The sequence below is a fragment of the Panthera leo genome, chromosome B4 (genome assembly GCF_018350215.1).
Source record: "Panthera leo isolate Ple1 chromosome B4, P.leo_Ple1_pat1.1, whole genome shotgun sequence".
Taxonomy (NCBI): Eukaryota; Metazoa; Chordata; class Mammalia; order Carnivora; family Felidae; genus Panthera; species Panthera leo.
Window position 1 is genome coordinate 60,086,699 of NC_056685.1, and position 14,956 is coordinate 60,101,654.

Below are 14,956 nucleotides of genomic sequence, written 5' to 3' on the forward strand. Positions count from 1 at the left end.
AACCAAGAAAGTCCTGGGCAAGCTCGAATGGGTTGATCACCCCATAGATTTACACTAGAGGCATAAAAATAAGTAAATAAAGGGGATTAGGCCTATCTTGTAAGCATTGTTTTCTATTAATTTTATATTCCACATAATAAATATATACGTTATGTATATGTGTTTATATATATCTATATCTATATATACATATATAGATAGATATATGATACATATATAGATATAGATATATATACATATATAGATACATATATATCTATATCTATATATACAGATATATATACATATATAGATATAGATATAGATATAGATACACATATAGATATAGATATATATAACATAACGATTTCTGTTTAATTTTTCTTTAGCTGACTCATCTTTATTTCTTTATTATTTTTTTCATACATTTTTTTTTTAATTTTTTTTTCAACGTTTATTTATTTTTGGGACAGAGAGAGACAGAGCATGAACGGGGGAGGGACAGAGAGAGAGGGAGACACAGAATCGGAAACAGGCTCCAGGCTCTGAGCTATCAGCCCAGAGCCTGACGCGGGGCTCGAACTCACAGACCGTGAGATCGTGACCTGGCTGAAGTCGGACGCTTAACCGACTGCGCCACCCAGGCGCCCCTCATACATTTTTTTTAATGTTCATTTATTTTTGAGAGAGAAGAGAGAGAGAGAGAGAGAGACAGCTCACGCCAGGGAGGAGCAGAGAGAGGGAGACACAGAATCCCAAGCAAATTCCAGGGTCTGAGCTGTCAGATGCGGGGCTTGAACCCACAAACTGTGAGATCATGACCTGAGCCGAAGTCAGACACTTAACCAACTGAGCCACCCAGGTGAACCAAGTTGAATTATCTTACAATGAGAATAATGGGGCCCCTGGGTGGCTCAATTGGTTAAGCATCCAACTTTGGCTCAGGTCATGATCTCACGGTTCGTGAGTTTGAGCCCCACATCTGGCTCTGTGCTGACAGCTCAGAGCCTGGAACCTGCCTCAGATTCTGAGTCTCTCCCTCTCTCTGTCCCTCCCCACTCTATCCCTCAAACATAAATAAACATCAAAAAAAATAAAAGAATAACATATAGTGTGTTCACAAGAGTGTTCATTGCTTAATTAAATACCTATAAGTTACTTTGAGATCCTTTAAGGAAAGCATTAAGTAACTGTAAAGGTTTATAAATATGTTATTCTTTTTTTATTCAGTGGGACTCAGCAGGATTCAAAACACCTTACTGATTGAACAAAGAGGATTACTTTACTTTTTTTTAAGTTACTGTAATTCCCATGGAAGTTCACTAACAATATTTATGTAAAATGGAAGTAGTTCACAACAAATTGTTTTTATGTATGTATGTATGTATACAGATGGTTTAAAAAATATATCAAATAAGGAAGGTAAATGATACAGGGCCTTTGGACCTAAAAAACAAAATACATAGGCAGGAAGGAGGTAGTTGCACAAGTCAGAAATAAATGAAGCCACCTGGCTTTTGTAAAGAACAATAAGAAAGGGCCCTTTTAGAAAATAGGATCTATTCTCCTTGTACATGCATTCTAGGTAAGCACATTTCTATGAAATGTAATTAGTCCTAGTTACTAAAAACATCATGTTCTCCATTGACAGATACTGTGGTTTCTCTATGGTACTGTTCAAATGGAACATTTTACCCTCTTATGCTTAAATATTGCTGTGTGTATTTCTTCGTGACCACAGAAAAATTCAGAATAAAAAAATTTACATTAACATCTAATTTATTTTTGCCTAGCACCCCGGTAATGTCTTTAATAGCAAATTATAATAAAATTCTGATCAAGGAATACATTGAGGATTAAGTATTGCATTTAGCTGTGTTATTTCTCTAATCTTTTAAAGTCTGGAAACATTTCTGAGTCTGACCGTTTTTACGACATTACCAGGCGCCCCGTACATTTTGAAGAGTATAGGCCCGTTGTTGCATAATATCTCTCGCTTTTTGTTTGATGTTCTTCATGATTAGATTGAGGGTAAGAGGGTGATACAGAAGGGACGTGACCTCAGTGTATCACATCAGGAGGTAAAGTGGGATGTTTTGAAGGCAGTATTTTATTGGTGCGTGCAATATAAGAGCGCAGGCCCAAGGACAAAGTCTTCAGTGGGCGGGTTTCGGACGCTGCGGAACGTCACTCAGGTCCGTGGTTGCTGGGAGCACTGGCTTCAGAGAGCCTCCACAGAGCCCCTCTCCAGCTATGCCCACAGCCAACTCAACTGCCTCTCCATCCAACAGCTGGTTGAGGTTGGGGTACAAAGCCCCGACCCCTTGCCTCAATTGTGACAACTCTGAAGGGTCATCCCAACTCCAGAGCTCCCTGTGGGGTAGGCTGACGCTTCTACTGCACCTGCCTCTCAGTTCAAGTTCTCCTTCTGCCTAATCCTGTGGCGCTCTCTCTGCACCTGAGTGGTTCCAGAGATCACTCCCCAATTAATCTCCTGCACACGAATCCAAGAGTTACAGGGTCTTTTTCCCAGGAAACCTAACCTACAACCAGGCCATTATGTATGTGAGTGATAATAACAACATAATATATAATTTGATTATCAGGTATTACAATTGGTCTATTTTAAACATTAGAATGTTTAAGGTTCTATGAGTATCACTCCTCCTAAAAGAATTTTATTCCAGCATGATTCTACCATAGGAACTATTGTAATCAGAGACCAACAACGCAAAGATGTTAACAAGAGACTTTCTTTGGATTGCTTAGGACAGATCTTAATCCTTAGCTATGCATTTCTAGAAATTTAACTTTTTCAGAGATAATCAAACTCAGAGAAATTAATATAAACTAAGAGTAAATGGAACTCAGAAAAGAACCTGTGGCAATTTATAATGAAAAATATAATTGTCTAGCAAACCAAAACATTTCTGTTGACTAAGTAGCATACCCTTAATCCGTAAGAAAATGTCAATTGAAGTGAAATCAGACATTTTCTTGATGAGTAAAATGATTTGTCTGATTTCAATTTATCTGATTTATCAAATCTGGTCATCTTTGCACCCTTCAGCCCTGGTGGGACATACCTACAAGTAGACCAGATATTCATTTCCACTTACCATGGTATTCTGGCCCCAGACCATTTAAAATATACAACTTAGTGCTTATAAATATAAAACTCAACCTCCTAATGGTCCACTACTATCCACTCTGATTCTCCATACTATCGTCAGGGTATTTTTAAAGTGCGAATTGACCTGTCACTCTTCTGCCTGAAACCCTTCAACAGTTTCCTATTGCTATTAAATGAAGATAATCTCCTTAACCTTGTCCACAAAATGCTGTGTGGCCTAATCAGAAAAAAAAAAAAATCAATTTTTTCAAGGCCTATTTGGGTTACTTCCTCCAGGAAACCAAATCAGCATAAAATGTATGCGGTAAGCCTCTGAAAACAACAACCTGATTCACAGGGTGGTTGGAGAATGGAATGGAATGAGAAGCAGATCCAGTAACTTCTCCTCGACAATCCCTATCTTTAGATTTATAGAACTACTCAGCAACAAGACAACCATCAACAGAGCAACAACCGACACTAGTAATGATCTTGTCTGCCCCAGACCCTACTTGAATTTTCTATGTTCAAATAAGCCACAGGATTTGTGACTTACTTCCCTACAGTGAGGCTGAGTCTTGACCTCAGCCATAGCCCCAGGGCTGAAAGGGAGAAGAGGAACTTGGATGGCGTGCCTGTGAAGTAGCTGTCATTTTATATACCTTTTCTAATTTAGCTTTCACGACTGTACCAGATGGAGGAGAGGGTCTTTCTTACCCAGGTATTCATTCCCCGAATCCCCGGTGGTATGAGACTATTTGAAGAAGCAAAAGTCATTAAAACATTAAAATAATTACTAGCCAATTGACCTATTACAAAATGAGTCTCCACGCAAACTTCCCTTCTGTTTAACAGTAGGGTCTATCTCAAATATTATGCTAAGGTCTTAGTCTTTCTTGGGCATGATTAAAAATATGGATAAGGCCTAGCATGACCAAGCACCTGGGGAAGTGGGAATTTGACTGTACTGCTTGCTGGTTATAGTGGAAATTAGTACAATCTCTGGGTAGCCATTTGGCAATAAGTGTGCAAGTGTAAAATGTGCATTCTATTTCACCAAGTTCTAGGAATTTGCCCTAACGTTGACATTCGCTGGTGGGAAGAAAGAGCTGAGAAGGAAGTCCAGTTGTTTTAACTGCTTTAACATAGTGGAAACTGTTGAAAACAATGGTTTAAAATAGAAAAATGTGAACATCAAAGGAGGTCAGAAAACATTTTTTTTTCCAGAGTGACCCTCTCTATATGATTATGATGTAATGTCCAATGTAGACTGAGGGATGTCAATCCATAATATCATACAAGTGTGTCAGAAAAACTACACTAACCAAATCCCTAATGTGATTCAGCCTTTGCTCAGTCTAAGTACTGCGTAGCTGCAATTGTAACCTAATTAAAAATTTTTCTGCTGTGGTAAAGTACACACAACCAATTTTTTTTTTTTTATATTTACTATAAAATACTGGCTCTCCTTCCAACATCTTAAATTTTTTTGTAAACAATTATCCCCTGATAATGAGGACCTCCAAAATCTAAATTATTCCTGTTATGGATGAGTTAATTGAGGTTTAGAGAGTGTAAGAAATGTGCCCAAGACCACTAGGCTAAGGAATCAGCCTTTAGTCCAGATATGGACCCTAAATGTGGTCCTCCTTCCAACACACAGTGTGACTCAGGAGAGACCCTCTGCCCTGCTTGCCCATTTGGTATTCTCTGCCTCCGAGCATGGACAGTTTACTTCAGAACGCGGAAAATAGGTCTGCTAGTTGTACCATGTCTGAATTTCCCTCCAGGTTCAGCCCACAGTAGGAACATCTACTAGCATCCAGGCCATGTGGGGGTTTGCGTTAGAGACGTTCTCTATCTGGACTGTTTCTCCAGTCCTAGATATTTCAACATTAAAAAATAAAAATAAAAAATAAAGTAGATAATTGAAGGAGTAGGACTTGCACTTAGAGTCACTGAATAGGCTGTAAAAAAGGGAAAGAAATCCCCACCCTAAAAGATAGAAGGTATAAAAAAGAAAGCCCCACCAAAGCCTTTTGGTTTATAGATTTTCTGAGACCTCACACCATCTCGAAAGAGCTAATGCTAAAAGTCAAACAGACTTTGAAGCACTCATAATTACTTTTAAAGAAATCAATTTTGTTTCATATATTCCATATTAAATGGCTAATACAGAGGAAAAACCAAATAAAGTATAGGAACTCTATTCCTATACTATACACACATGACTTACAGTTAAAAATATGAGTGGTATCATTAAAATTCCTTTTAAAACTGGAAAGTAATCGCTTTTTAAAGTACAATAATTTTAAGTACTGGAATCACAGGATATGAATAGATACTCTACAACAAAGGGACTATAATAATTTTCTAGAATGTATTCACAGTATTTCAGTTTTTCTTGGGCTGCCTATATTAAACATCAATGGGTTTTCATAAGTTGAATTCGACTATTATGATGAAAAATAGTCTTTGGTGGGGCTTCTTTTTCTTACTTGAAAAAATGAAGTTTTTGTACTCAACCCTAAAATTAGGAATGGGGAAGACAGCAAGATTTAAGGAAAAAAAAAAAAACCCACAGCTTTTCAGTTTTAAAAAGAAAAAGACTTTTTAAAATTGAATTATAACGTTAGTGAATTTCTAATATCAGTGAAGATCATTTTTAGGAAACTGAAGGCACCAAACATATTTCTTTTTTTCTTTTTAACTTCAGCTTTAAAATCTTTAAACCATATCTAGTGTAGTATATATCATCACAAAATATCACAGTGCCTTGCACTTTTCTTTTGTAAGGAGTGTCACTGTCAGTTTTTCTTTAAGAGGTGAAGAAAGGGCACCCTATAATAGCATTTGGAGAGTGGTTTCCACATATACAATGCAATTTCACATGTATACTGTACAATTAGTACAATCGCCAAATATTTCTGGTTTTCTCTCCTTCTTGGATTATCAAGAGATTCTATCCTGGCTCCGTCTTATTTGTATAGGGTCATGCAACTACTCTCTGGCCAAAGAGATTTCTTGTAAGCAGAAATCTCTGCTTGAGACCCTCCAAACTGCTTTTCCTTCTGGCATGAAGACTAGCAATATTCAAGATGACAGCTTGTCCACTGGCCTGGAACCCTGAGTGACTCTAAGGAGCAAAGCCTTACTGATGACCTATAAAGGACATAAAGCATAAGCGGTAAATAAATCCTCACCATTTGAAGCCACTAAAAATCTGTGATGATCTGTTACTGCATTGCTTAGCCTCATCTTACTCATGCACTATATTTCCTATATCACAGATGGAAAATCCACTGTATCTTTATCTTTGTTAGGATCAGGAATTTGTAAAAATCAATAGAAAGCAGACAAGAGTCAAAGCAGGAAAGGTCCCATAGGGACTTTCTCTCTCTTCATGGATGTAAACATCACCAAAAATGTTCCTTAATTTCAGATAATCCATTTGGCTTGTAGTGACAAGAGAAAAACGGGTTCCATTCTAAAACATATGTTTTTGTTATATCACTAAATATTATTTAAAAAAATTTTTTAAATGTTTATTTACTTTTGAGAGTAAGAGAGACAGTATGAGTGGGGGAGGGGCAGAGAGAGAGGGAGACACAGAATCTGAAGCAGGCTCCAGGCTCTGAGCTGTCAGCACAGAGCCCGACGCAGCGCTTGAACTCACAAACTGCGAGATCGTGGCCTGAGCCAAAGTTGGACGCTCAACTGACTGAACCACCCAGGCGCCCCTCACTAAATGTTATTAATGGAAATGATAATAGTTCGCTTGAACTGAATGTGATTACGTTCTGGGCCCTATACTTGGTGCTTAATTTATCTCATTTAATTTCACTTCATCCTCACAGTGATCCTAAGAAGTAGCTATTGATATTGAGATCTTCCTAGCTTCAAACTAGTATTCTTTCCTTTATGGCCATGGGGTCTTATAATTTTCAAAGTGCCTTTACCATACATAATTCTGCTTCATCTCTTCAGCAACTATTGTGTTGATATTCTTCATTTTGCAGATGCAGGAACAGGACCTCGGGTAACTTTTTTGATCTGTGCTGGGTCATACAGTGAGTAATAGAACCAGGTCCTTGGAATCCAGTCCTTTTGGTTCTTTATTACACTTTGCAGAGCAATAAAAATAATGCAAAGAGATGGTTAAACACAATGTACTTTTCACTTTTCCTTAATGCTTTTCTTCAGGCATCTGATTTACATAGGTGCTTTTCACTTTGGGGTAGACATAGCCAAAATCTTGGAATGGTTTAGACCCTCTGTGATAAATAGTTTGCCATTTAGTCAAGCAGGTTAAAAATTAAAGCAGGCATCAACTAGAAGTCATTGTTTCCAGGTTTATAAAGTGCTTTGCAGAAGGCAATCTGGTGAGAGTTTTGAATGGATTGTCATGTGTTTGATTAAACGGTCCGGGCAAATACCCCTGAAGCTTACAGAACAGAGCCTTTATTTTCAAAGAAACTCAGTTGCATTTAGCCTGGCTGAACTAGCCCTTTGAAAGTCAGGACAATGACAAGAGGAGCCAGTAGTCAAACACTCTTAGGGTCAAACTGGAAAGGCATTATTCCATAAACTTTCTATTTTTTCCATAGTAAAAAAATTAATAGATTTCTATCAGGACAGCCTTCCAGGAGGACTGGAAGTACCTATTCTCTCTCTCTCCTTAAAAAAAATTTTTTTAATCTACTGGCATAACATTATACATCATAATTTTTTTTTCATAATCACATTAAGAGAAAACTTTTATTTTGTGTCTTTCATTTAAATCTTGAAATATACATATTATGATTATATATACATATATTATTTTTCAAATAATTTTCATACAAAAGATATTACAGTCTTGGTAACGTGCTTTAAAAGAATTTCCAAACCAGACAAAATATTCTGAACATCTCCTCATGTCAATCATTTATCTATATATGATTTCTAACACATACATGCTATTATACTGTATGGGTCCATAGTAATTTATTGCACCCATCCTTACTTTTAGACATCTAGGTTAATTCCAGCTTTTCACAGGTGCAAATAAATAATGCTGGATAAACAGCCTTGAAAGTGAATTTCTGCCCTTAACTCTGGTGTGTTTTAGGTGGTAGTCTTAAACCCATTTAAAGTATGGGGATTATTATCACAGTAATAGCTAACATTCACTGAGCATATTGTAAGTAGGCCAGTGACCTAAAACAAGTTTCTCTGTCTCCAGATTTCTTGTTTTTGCTTTTGCTCAGGAGTATTTTGTCTACCACTGGGAATCTGAGAGGCTGGCTTTGTCAGTCGCTATCTAGTGTGACCCGAGGTAAGTCACTATAGCTCTTGAGCCTCAGTTTTATCATCTGTAAACTGGGGATAATTATACCTAACTCACAGGCTTATTGTAAGGATTAAATGAGATATTACAAGCAAAGAGCACAATGCTTAGCGCACAGAAAGAGCTCAGTAAATGTTAGTTACTCTTTAATCTTAACATGGAGCGAATCAGAAATTAATATTACTCTTTTATTCATACAGAGAGGAGTGCTCAACCAGCTTGTCTTAATAACAATCTCTCTCTCTTAAAAAAATCTTTTTAATATGTATTTATTTTTGAGAGAGGGAGAGACAGAGTGCAAGAGGGGAAGGTGCAGAGAGAGTGGAAGACACAGAATCTGAAGCAGGCTTCAGGCTCTGACGTGGGCCTTAAACTCACAAACTGCTACATCATGACCTGAGCCAGAGTTGGGTGCTGACTGAGCCACCCAGCTGCCCCTCCTCTCTTTTTTAATCACATTTTTTATGCTTTAAAAAATCTCCATACCTGTAGCTACATCTCCATTCTCATTCTTACTATTCGTGTCTTTTATTTTTGTTCCTGAATTAGTCTTGCCAAAGTTTTTCCTACTTCCTTGACTTTTCAAAGAATCACCTTTTGGTTTTTATAAGTCAAGTTCAGTCTTTAAAAAAAATTCCCTATTGCATTAATATTTTATATTTACATTTACGTTCTAGAACTGTATTTGTTTTTTTAATGTTTTACTTTATTTATTAAAAAAAATTTTATGTTTATTTTTGAGAGCGAGAGACAGAGTGTGAGTGGGGGAGGAATAGAGAGAGGGAGACACAGAATCCAAAGCAGGCTCCAGGCTCTGAGTTGTCAGCACAGAGTCCAATGTAGGACCCGAACCCACAAACCACCAGATGATGACCTGAACTGAAGTTGGACACTTAACTGAGCCACCCAGGAGCCCCTATTTTATTTATTCTAAAAGAGAGTGTGAGCAGGAGAGGGGCAGAGAGAGAAAGAAAGAGCAAATCCCAAGCAGGCTCTGCAGGGCTTGATCTCATGAATCCTGAGCTCATGACCTAAACTGAAATCAAGAGTCAGATGCTTAATTGACTGAGCCACCCAGGTGCTCCAGAAATGTATTTGACTTTGTTAATCATAATAGAATTTACATCCATTTGAAAAATGGAATTATGTGTAGGATGTTATGTTTTGCCCTATAATACTTGGTGCACATAAGGGCCATGGGCCCCTGGAAGGGATTCTACACTAATCTTTACATCCTTCTACTTTCTTTAGGTTTCTTTTCTTTTTCAAGTTTCCTGAGTTAAGAGCTTGGTTTTTTGTTTTTACATTTTTGTATATTCTGTTAAATGCATTTAAAGCAATAAACTATCCTCCAAATACAAATACTGCTTTGACCATATCCCACAATTACAAAGCTGCATATATAGAAAAGCAGCTCTATTCAGCCAGTGGGAAGGTTTTATTAATAGTTTCCTTCTAGAGGCACCTGACTCAATTGGTTAAGCATCTGATTCTTGATTTCGGTTCAGATCATGATCTCACGGTCATGAGATCAAATCCCGCATGGGGCCCTACATGGAGCCCTGCATCAAGCTCCACAGAGCCTGCTTAGAGTCTCTCTTTCCTTCTCCTTTTGCCTGCCCCCCCTTCTCTCTCTCTCTCTCTCTCTCTCAAAAAAAAAACAACACAGTTCCCTTCTATTATCATTTACTGCAGTCATTTGACATTCATTGGTTACTTCCTATAAGGTAGTCCTAGGAGAGTAAAAGTAATACTGAAGAGTCACTTTGGTCAAAGAGCTTACATTTTCAGCTTACATGCTGAAAACAAAAATCAGATGAATTCTGAGAGCTGTAGAGGTTTTCAACCACAATTTTTCTCATGTTCTGGCCTACGATGTTAGCCTGTATATTGACATTTAGCCTAGATTTGGAGAAGAGGGAATAAGTGACAGAGGATAAAAATCCATGTACAACAGTAGGTTAATAAAGTTAGCAATGGCTATGGTCTGTATCTGTTAACTGGGTTTATTCCCTGAACTTTAATTCTAATGTCTGAGAATGTTGATGATTGCAGTTTTGGAAGGCCCTACAAATAATCTCTTATTTAGGCCATGAGTTCTTCATCTGGGTGAATGAAACTTAATGAAAAAGTAAATATATCCATTATATATATATATATATATATACATATATATATATATATATATATATATATATATATACCTACTTATATTTAGCATATATGTACATTCACATATTTTTTTCCCTAAAGTCTGTAAATTAGCATTTCTCCCATTATGAAAGTAGTCAGCAAACCACAGTAACATTAGCAACCTGTGACTTCACCCCAAGAGAAATCACACATATTTTCTACCACGTTGAAGTTGTTGCAGATATCTAAAATGTTGTTTAAATAATGTGCGTCATTACTGCAAAATTACTGTAGGTCTTGATCTTGTTATTTAATGCATTAATAAAGACACAAATATGTAACTGTTATCAATGGCTGTGTAATAAGTTACCCCCTAAATGAGTGGCTTACATAACAAATATTTATAATTTCACTGCCTCTGTGAGCCAGTAATCTGGCCTGATTTAGCTTGGTCTGTGGCTCAGGGTCCTTTCCCAGGCTGCAGTCAAGGTGTCAGCTAGGGCTGTGGTCATCTCAGGTTGTTGGCAGTTCTTTGCAGGCTGTTGGACTGAGTGCCTCAATCCTTTGGTGGCTGCTGACTGGAGACCTCTCTCAGTTCCCTGCCAAGTGAGCCTCTCCATAAGGTAGGTCTCTGTGTGGCAACCTGGTTTCCACCAGAGTGAGCAAGGGAGAGAGCAAGAGGTGATAGCAAGATGAAAGCCAGATTCTTTTTATAACTTTATCATGAGAAGTGACATTACGTCAGTTTTGATGTGTTTTCTTTTTCAGAACCGAGTCACCAGGTCCACACTCAAGAGGAGGGGTTGCACAAGACAAGAATACTGGAAATGAAGATTATTGGGAGTCATGTTAGAAGCTGTCTACCACATAACTGTATCACAAATTCACTTTTTAGTGTTTCAATAACTGCATGTTAATAAAATCAATTTCCTTTGTAGCCCTAGATGGTTTATTTTATGCATTTAAGGACAATATTCTGAAAAAGATCCATAGATTTCACCAAGCTTCCAGAAGGGCACATGGCTTTAATTTATTTTAGTTCAGGCACCTTCAACAACTTCTTGCAGGAGTTTGTTTAGAATAGCATCAGTTTAAAAACTGGAGGTTAAAGCTTTCGTCTCCATGTTATCCTCTTCTGATACCCTAGACTAGTCCATATTACTCTAGTGGTATGAAAAAAATGGCATACTGGAAAGTATAAAATTGCTCTAGAACATTCCACAAACTGTTCTCCATTCTACTCATTTGAATTAATGTATGTGCGAGTGTGGTGGAGGGAAAGAGGTGTATAGGCCTCTGTCAATCATGTTTGATCACAATGAAACTTCCTTATACTTGTACATGGCAATGGTCATTTGAGCCTCAAAAGGACCATATGATAAAGGTGGAAATGATTTCCTCAAGAATACACTAATTACCACAGTAGTGCTTTTTCTGTTACCAAGCAATGTATGAGAAAAGCACCGAGTGTAAAAAAAGAGAAGTGATGTCGTGAGGCTTCCCTAAGTCTTTTGCATCTATCACTTGCTCTTGGCGAAGTTAAAGATCATTATGTTTTCTGCAAGCACAGTACCAGCTTCATATATTGCCTTAGTAGTCTCTAAAAGCCAGGGGTATTTGATAACACCTCCAATATGCAGATCAAAGATAAATTTGTTAACGATAATTGGGAACGATTCTCTTATTTGGTTTGCCCAGCAACTTTTCTCCCCAAAGACAAATGCATCATCTTCACAAAGTCATCTCTTTTGAGTCATGATGCAGGGGTTTTCCTCCTGGTTCACCGATCCTACATAAAGGAGCCCAGTACTGTCAGATATTTTAGATTTTCCAAGATAACCTAAGCAAGTTTTTCATGTATGCCTCCCAGTTTTTTGTGGCGTTTCCAAATTTAAATCCCTTTCAAGTCTTTGCAGTGGAGTCATGGTGAGATGGAAAAGGGTCAAGGAACCCGGGTTACTTCTAGATCCCACAGCTAGTGTCTAAGCAACTTGGTCAGCCAATCCATCTTTGTTAATTATCACCTTTTCGTAATCTGCAAATTGCGTGGATTCGTGGGAATTATCTCTAAACCCCTTTCCATTTCCAACATTCTTTGCATTACACTGGGAAATAGTGAGAAATACTCTGTCATTTAGGACACGTGACTAATGTGGCAACATATTGGGCACTCTCATAAGAGGCCTGAACCAGTTTTGAGTAGATTAGAGGGAAGTGAGGTGAGGTTGATTACTGAGGTTAGTAGTGACAGTCCAGACAACTCCTCCAGGACCATCAGGAATTCACCAGGCGTAAGTGGGTGGGGCAGAGGAGCGAGCGTTGACGACAGAAGGCTACTTCCGGCTATGGCGCGTATGACGTCAGGGCCGAGTCGGACCGGCCTAGCCACCGAGAAGCCGAAGAGGGAGGGCTCGCGAGAGTTCAGGAAGGCCTCCCCGAGATTCCGGCGCGGCCGCGGGTTCCACCTCCCGGGGGCGGGGCGAGGGCGGAGCGGGCAAAAGGGAGCGGACGGGCCCCGGGCCGGCTGCGGTCCGTGCGGAGGCTGAGCCGGCCGCGGGCGCGACCGGAGGCAGGTGAGTACGCGGATGGGGCGCGCGGCGGCCGCGGCTGGTGGCCCCCCTCGCCGCGCCGGTCCCAACTCTGCGAGTAGGGGCAGGAGGAGATCTTATGTGTCTTTGGGTGTCCAGGGACGACTCGGCTAATGTCGGGGCTGGCAGTGTCTCCAGTGAAGCCCCAGCGACGGCCTTGGCCCGCCCTCTTGCTCCCCGAGGTGATACTAGCCCCGTGTGTCCGGAGGGTAGCCCTGAGCCTGAGGAGGAATCTTTGTGCTTCTCTGCTCTTCTCCCCTTCCACTCCTCGGCCCCCGAGCTCCCCGATCCCGGTCCCTGCCTGGGCTTCATAAACAATAACAAATGTCGCGGAACCTTTCCTGGTGCCCCGGGCTCGCCTGTCCCATGCCCTCCAGCCCGTGTCACCAAGAAGAGGTATTCTAGGCATGGCTCAAATTGTGGGGGCTGCTTGTGTACCATTCCTAAAAACTGATGCGTCAGATTGCTAAACATTTCTCGGATCGACACAGTAAAGCCGCCCAGCTCCCAGAAGCACGGAGTGTTCAACACCGGTCTCAAAATCTGCCCCTACCCCTGGCACCGTAGACCCTTCTTTTAAACATCATTTGCTCCCACTCCCTTTTTTCCTCTTTACTGTCGGGGACAAACGAGTGGTTGCTTGGTATGGGAATAGGATAGGTTGTACCCGATTGAGTAGGAGACGTTTCGTCTTTAAAAAGTTATCAGGTTGACAGCAAAAGAACAAACTTTATTTTCAAAACCGGTGGCCTCCCGTTTACTGATGCGGCTTTTGCTTTGTGGCATCACTTTTCGGGTTGCAAGTTTGGAGGAAAGATATAAAAAGAAATGAGGGGAGGAGGGGCGGGAAGAGCTGGGTGCTGGAAGTGGTGGCTTGTCCAAAAACTGCGATGCCGTTCTCACTTGGTAAAATGCAGAACCAATGCTCTTGTCTGTTTCACATAACTTGTGATAAGTTCTGATAGAAGCCAACTGCTCGGAAAAGGCCTGAGTATTAGCTTTCTTACTGCTAAAGTCTGAGGAAACAACTCTTAAGTGTTTTAATTTATGCCTCCTGGTTGTAAGGTGGGAGGGAGACCTTGTCTTTTAGGGGGTGGGGATGGGATGGGGGCTTCAACTTCTCAGGTCTCCCTACTTTAAGGCAGGATCTATTATTAAGTCCAGTTTTTTCTTAGGGTAGATATTTTTTGTCTCAGTCACATGTGTATATAACATACTGGGAACCTCTTTGTATTTGATTGGCCTTTCTTTGTATGCCTCAGGATATATAAAACAATTAAGTTTACTATACTCTACCCGGTAGCTGAGAGGTATTATATGTGAATTAGCCACTATTATGACTATTTGAGGAAGAGAAATTAGTCCAAAATATGATGTTAAATTGTGATTACATTTGTTCATTGCATAGGTTTATCAAAGCACTTTTATGTGAAAAATCTTGATCTCAAAAGTAAAAAAAAGAAAATTTGGTTTGATCTGGCTTAGCTTTGTGTTTTTCTCCTGGTTAAGATGACTGATAACGTTTCCCATTTGGCTGGGATGTGTTTAGGATGAGAAATAAATTGGATGTAGTTTTTGTACTCCTTTGAAAGGACCTGCTATTGAGGAATGAAAAACAAAAATTAAACTTAGAAAAGCCACCTTAAATGGGTGCAATTCTTTTTTAGCCTTCTGTTTTTTTTAGTTTATTTTAAAATGAGTCAAAGAATAGAGACTAGGAATATTTGTGCAAATGAATAGGTATCCTCAGAAGTTTTTATGCTGAAAAATTTATTTCAAAAGGTAGGACACTATAAAAACAAAGGAGAATTTGTA

The 14,956-nt window shown here is 39.3% G+C and overlaps 1 protein-coding gene and 1 long non-coding RNA gene across 3 annotated transcripts in view; both read left to right on the plus strand.

Moving 5' to 3' along the window:
- The first annotated feature begins 2,318 nt into the window (after positions 1-2,318).
- On the plus strand, positions 2,319-11,490 carry LOC122224371. Of its 2 annotated transcripts, none has more exons than XR_006204729.1 (5): positions 2,319-2,544; positions 6,082-6,278; positions 7,111-7,161; positions 8,341-8,408; positions 11,322-11,490. It is a non-coding gene; the product is annotated as an uncharacterized LOC122224371 (long non-coding RNA). The 2 variants fall into 2 exon arrangements; XR_006204728.1 differs by having other exon boundaries at positions 2,321-2,540.
- A 1,472-nt stretch (positions 11,491-12,962) lies between these two features.
- The window catches only part of STK38L (serine/threonine kinase 38 like), an 82,809-nt gene continuing 80,815 nt past the window's right edge, over positions 12,963-14,956 (plus strand). Inside the window, exon 1 of the mRNA XM_042946134.1 lies at positions 12,963-13,126. The gene's annotated coding sequence lies outside the window, so the exon portion shown is untranslated. The remainder of the gene's footprint in view (positions 13,127-14,956) is intronic.